At 48.5% G+C, this 5,950-nt stretch overlaps 2 non-coding genes across 2 annotated transcripts; both read left to right on the plus strand.

Moving 5' to 3' along the window:
- Positions 1 to 648: 648 nt before the first annotated feature.
- On the plus strand, positions 649 to 763 carry LOC142658237 (U5 spliceosomal RNA). Its single transcript, XR_012850070.1, has one exon. It is a non-coding gene; the product is annotated as a U5 spliceosomal RNA (small nuclear RNA).
- A 1,372-nt stretch (positions 764 to 2,135) lies between these two features.
- On the plus strand, positions 2,136 to 2,250 carry LOC142658249 (U5 spliceosomal RNA). The gene has a single exon (XR_012850081.1). It is a non-coding gene; the product is annotated as a U5 spliceosomal RNA (small nuclear RNA).
- Positions 2,251 to 5,950: the final 3,700 nt, after the last annotated feature.

Consider the following 5,950-nt stretch of genomic DNA (forward strand, 5'->3'; position numbering starts at 1 on the left):
GTGAACAGGAGATTTTTAAATGATATCAGGACACGGTCGCCCCTCGTTGATTAGATTGTCAGCTCCTCGGTCACAGGCTCGTGCACCTTATAAGTGATTATAAATGCTCCCGATATAAAAATAATGATGACATCACTGATCGGCCTGATACGTGACACCCCTCCCCTGATTACTACGTTGCACCCATGTCTCCCCCGTCACCAGGATTGTGCACCGAATTCAGGAGCGCCCGGCTCCTTGTCATGTGCACGGCATTGGACAGACCGGTAATTGGTAACAATGCAACAGCTGTGACGCCCGCTGCGCCCTGTCCGGGTGAGGAGCTCCGGGCGCCGGTTTATGCTCAGGCTGCAGTTTATACACTCCGGGCAGGAAACAGTTAATCCAACTCTTGCGATCACTACTTCCTTTTCTGGCTCCTCCCCTGGCAGTTTATTTGCATATTCCCATGATGCTCCGGAGGTTTATTTGCTTCTTTCCGGTGTCTCTCTTGATAGATGTGACCGTTTCCCGGTTGTGATTTGATGCGGTGATGTTAGTGGAGGGCGGGTCAGTGTCGTGACAGTATCGTGTCGGTAGAGGGCGGTGTCTCCGTGATGTGTGCGGTGGGCGGTGGTCTGCGGGGTCACGGCGGTGCGGCGCTTCTGTATACTCTGGTTTCTCTTCAGATCGAATAAATCTTTCGCCTTTTACTAAAGATTTCCGTGGAGAGGAACAATTATGAGTTTCTAATAATTTTTTGATGCCCGGCGCTCGCTGGGCTTCCCTTGTGTGGTGAATAATAGATAATTCTATCAGTCAACAGATGTTCAGTATTTGTTTGATAATTCTTTACGGTGCCGCAATCTGATTTCATCTCCATTGTATCGTGTACGATTGAGTATGCGAGGAATATGCGTGATACTTATGAAATGCGTTTCCGTTGCCTGGTTTGGGGTAATGATAGAGGGTTATGGACATTGCGTCACTGGGATGATATGAGTTTATTGAGATTCATAGACATCCTGCTGTAAAATCACCCCTGCCGTGTGACTCAAGGGTTTCACTGTTGGTCTTGACCATTCTGTCCACTAGAGGGAGCGCCTTATGGTGTGTGGCTGCTGATCAGGACTTTCTACTAGAGGCAGCTCGTCACTGTATGTAGCTGCTGGTCAGGACCATTCTATCCACTAGAGGGAGCGCTTCACTGTATGTAGCTGCTGGTCAGGACCATTCTGTCCACTAGAGAGAGCGCTTCACTGTATGCGGCTGCTGCTCAGGACTATTCTCTCCACTAGATGGAGCTCTACACGGTGTGTGGCTGCTGGTCATGACTATTCTCTCCACTAGATGGAGCTCTACACGGTGTGTGGCTGCTGGTCATGACTATTCTCTCCACTAGATGGAGCTCTACACGGTGTGTGGCTGCTGGTCATGACTATTCTCTCCACTAGAGGGAGCTCTTCACTGTTAGTTATGCGTCAGATTTATTAATGTATTAATTTCCGTTTTCTGCTGTAAAATACATTGGAATAATGCCATTTAGGCTTTAGATTTATGAAACCCCATCATATATAAAAGTTTGCTGGAAAGAGAGGGTGGGGCTTTAGTCATGCCACGCCCCCTCCACATGGCGTTGTTTAGAGTCTACAGCAGATTCATCATCAAAGCGCGCGCTCAGTTGATTGGTTACATGTTCGTCAGTATTTAGGGCCCTAAATGGAGCGAGTTGATAATACATGGAAATTCAAAGGACAAAAATCAATCGTTGGTGACGTCATGGTGAGTGCGGTAATCCGTGACAGGGAAGCATTGAGGGGCCCAGTGCAGGGAAAGGGCCACAAAACCGCGCGTCTGCCTATAACTTCTGCTCCAAGTGACAGCAGCCCAGACCACCATTGTGTAACCGAATGTGGGCGTGGCAGCTCTTCGTGGGACATTTGCATTTGTTCCCAGAATGCACCTGCATTATAACTTTAAGTTTTGTAATTTTTGTTGTTATTTCATTGGAACTTTTTTTATGCCTTATAATGACTGATGATCGCCCCGCCCCCGTCACGTGTATATATATACTGCCTAATACATGGATCACGTCCTCTCCGCAGGTGTGACGGGAGGAGCGCGGGGCCGGTGTAGTGTCCGGTGATCTCCGCTGTATACTCTGTTTTCTCTTCAGATCGAATAAATCTTTCGCCTTTTACTAAAGATTTCCGTGGAGAGGAACAATTATGAGTTTCTAACAATTTTTTGATGCCCGGCGCTCGCTGGGTTCCCTTATTGTACAAATAATAGATTGGAAAGAAATGATGGGAGTTTTGCTCCGTGTGTTTCTCTGCTCTAGGACGACCTTGTAATATTTTTATATATAAATACAAGCAGCAACCTTTACATTGAGCAATATCTAAAGGCTCCGAATATTGTTTGTTGAAGCGGCTCTGTCATCAGAATATAAGTGCCCCGTCTCCTACATAATCTGATCGGCGCTGGAATGTAAATAACAAAACTGGTTTTTATTTTGAAAAACGATCATTTTTGAGCAAGTTATGAGCTAGTTTAGATTTATGCTAATGAGTTTCTCAATAGACAACTGGGCGTGTTTTTCCTTTTTACCAACTGGGCGTTGTGGAGAGAAGTTTATGACGCTGACCAATCAGTGACCAATCAGCATCATACACTGCTCATTGTTCCAGTGTGATTGTGCAGTGAAAGAAGCTGGGCTGGATCAATGAGCAGTGTATGATGCTGATTGGTCACTGATTGGTCAGCGTCATAAACTTCTCTCCACAACGCCCAGTTGGTAAAAAGGAAAAACACGCCCAGTTGTCTATTGAGAAACTCATTAGCATAAATCTAAACTAGCTCATAACTTGCTCAAAAATGATCGTTGATCATTGATTTTCTCTGATTCCTCTAGTGTGTCCTGAGGAGGTGGGTAGATAATGTGACTTGTAAACTAACTGAATTTAAAGGGGTTTTCCCATGAGGGACATTCATGATATTTCCACAGGATCCACAGGAGTGTCATAAATGTCAGATAGATGCGGGTCCCACCTCTCTAGAACGGGGCCCCCTACTCTCCGTTCTAACTTTGTCTGATCACACTGCTTCCTCGCCACTTACTGATTACATGGTCCGGAGTTAAGCAAACAGCCTAGCTTGCATGCTACGCTGTTTCCGTAACTCCCGACCATGTAGTCAGGATGTGGCCAGGAGGCAGCGAGAGCACAAAAAGCTAGAACTTGGTTTAGGGGCCCCGTCCTAGATATAGGTGCAACCAGAGGTGGGACCCGCATCTATCTGACATTTATGACACTCCTGTGGATCCTGTGGAAATATCATAAATGTCCCTGATGGGAAAACCCCTTTAATGAACTAGTGAACTACAATGTTAGGAGAACAAATCATGAGTCCAGTTCAATAAGATGCATAGGACACTGAATGAAGCAGCGCCACCTACTGTAGTTTACAGGTACTGACTCATGGTGAATGGGTATGAAAAAGCTATAAAGCAGTGCAGCACCGAACCCAGAGCAGGGGGTACAGGAGCCCAGAGGAGGGGGTACAGGAGCACAGAGGAGGGGGTACAGAAGCACAGAGGAGGGGGTACAGGAGCACAGAGCAGGGGGTACAGGAGTCCAGAGGACGGGGTACAGGAGCCCAGAGGAGGGGGTACAGGAGCACAGAGCAGGGGGTACAGGAGCACAGAGGAGGGGGTACAGGAGGCCAGAGCAGGGGGTACAGGAGCCCAGAGCAGGGGGTACAGGAGCCCAGAGCAGGGGGTACAGGAGCCCAGAGCAGTGGGTACAGGAGCCCAGAGCAGGGGGTACAGTAGCCCAGAGCAGGGGGTACAGTAGCCCAGAGCAGGGGGTACAGGAGTCCAGAGCAGGGGGTACAGGAGTCCCGAGCAGGGGGTACAGGAGTCCAGAGCAGGGGGTAGAAGAGCCCAGAGGAGGGGGTACAGGAGCTCAGAGGAGGGGGTACAGGAGCCCAGAGCAGGGGGTACAGGAGCCCAGAGGAGGGGGTACAGGAGGCCAGAGCAGGGGGTACAGGAGCCCAGAGCAGGGGGTACAGGAGCCCAGAGCAGGGGGTACAGTAACGCAGAGCAGGGGGTACAGGAGGCCAGAGCAGGGCGTACAGGAGCCCAGAGCAGCGGGTACAGGAGCCCAGAGCAGGGGGTACAGTAGCCCAGAGCAGGGGGTACAGGAGTCCAGAGCAGGGGGTACAGGAGTCCAGAGCAGGGGGTACAGGAGTCCAGAGCAGGGGGTACAGGAGCCCAGAGCAGGGGATACAGGAGTCCAGAGCAGGGGGTACAGGAGCCCAGAGCAGGGGGTACAGGAGTCCAGAGCAGGGGGTACAGGATTCCAGAGCAGGGGGTACATTAATTTCATGAGCTTGGACCGCAAATTGCGCCAATAATAAGATACGTCCTATCTCTTTTGCGGTCCAGGCTCCCGGGCAATGCACGGACTGTAGAAATGAATGGGAACGCAATTCACCCGCAAAAACACGTTCGTGTGCATGAGGCCTCAGTTCACTTTAAAGATCAATTCATTTTGTACTGATCATTTGTGAACTACCCCTCACTAGTGTGGATGATGAGGGTGATTGTGTGGTGTGATATTTCTCAGTTCTCACCTGTACTCTCATCTCTCGTGCTGCGCTGACCTTCTGTCTGACTGATGGACTTGATAGAATTCATCGGGGTCTGACATTAGCTGGATCCCGTTATGATCAGCCCCACATGTTGGGTTATGTTCACACATACAAACTGAAGTGGCTGAAAACTACAGATCTGTTTTTTGAGGCGTTTTTCCGCAAGAAGTCACATGCTACTTCTTTTTACCAGGCATTTTTTGAATTAAGCAGCGTAAATATGCATCTCATGTGAACCGCGCAGTGAATGGGAAGCTGTTTGTAGCGTTCCGCTAGTGTTTTTCCAGGTGTATTTGAAGGAGTTTCCGCTCAGAAATATGCCTGAAAAAATTACGTGTGAACATTCCCTTATAGTATTGCAAATACATGTTCCCCAACCTGTGGCTCTCCAGTTCTTGGAGAACTACAACTCCCAGCATGCCGGCTGACAGCCACAGGCTGGAGATATCACCGGTAGAGCCTCAGTCTATGTTCACACCTGTGCTATGACGTTCAGTTACTGCACGCTGCTTTGTTCTTGCACCGATGATAGATCCACCACTGTGATATAGAATCCACAACACAGATGTGAACATTGCGGAAGACCGCGGATTCATGACCTACATTAACGTCATGGAAGGGAAAAGGTTCCCCTAAAATGCCGTATACAGCTGCCAGGGGCGGATAAAGGGTACCATGGGCCCTGTGCACTTTTTCAAGTCTGCCCCCCCCCCCGAACTCTGATGACACTGTACCGTATATATTTGCTGTCCACAGACATTTCTGCAGAGTTTGCCGCTCAGATGTCTTCGGCTCCTCACTTTTCCCCTGTGGATAACGCCCCCAAGATATTGCCCCCAACGCTGCCCACAGAAAAAAAAAACATTCTCACCTACTTAATGGGTAAATGAAGGACTATAGGTTTAGAAAGTAGAGTTTGTAATTGGATTGAGAATTGGCTCCAGGACGTATCCAGAGAGTTGTGGTCAATGATTCCTACTCTGAATGGTCCCCGGTAATAAGTGGTGTACCCCAGGGTTCAGTGCTGGGACCACTATTATTCACCTTATTTATTAATGATATAGAGGATGGGATTAATAGCACTATTTCTATTTTTGCAGATGACACCAAGCTATGTAATATAGTTCAGTCTATGGAAGATGTTCATGAATTGCAAGCGGATTTGGCAAATTAAGTTTAATGTAGATAAATGTAAAGTTCTGCATCTGGGTACCAACAACCTGCAGCATCAATGGGGGCGCTACACTGGGAGTAATAATCTGCAGCATCATATGTCCTAGGGGGCGCTGCACTAGGAGTAATAATCTGCAGCATCATA

This window comes from Rhinoderma darwinii, chromosome 7 (assembly GCF_050947455.1).
Source record: "Rhinoderma darwinii isolate aRhiDar2 chromosome 7, aRhiDar2.hap1, whole genome shotgun sequence".
Taxonomy (NCBI): Eukaryota; Metazoa; Chordata; class Amphibia; order Anura; family Rhinodermatidae; genus Rhinoderma; species Rhinoderma darwinii.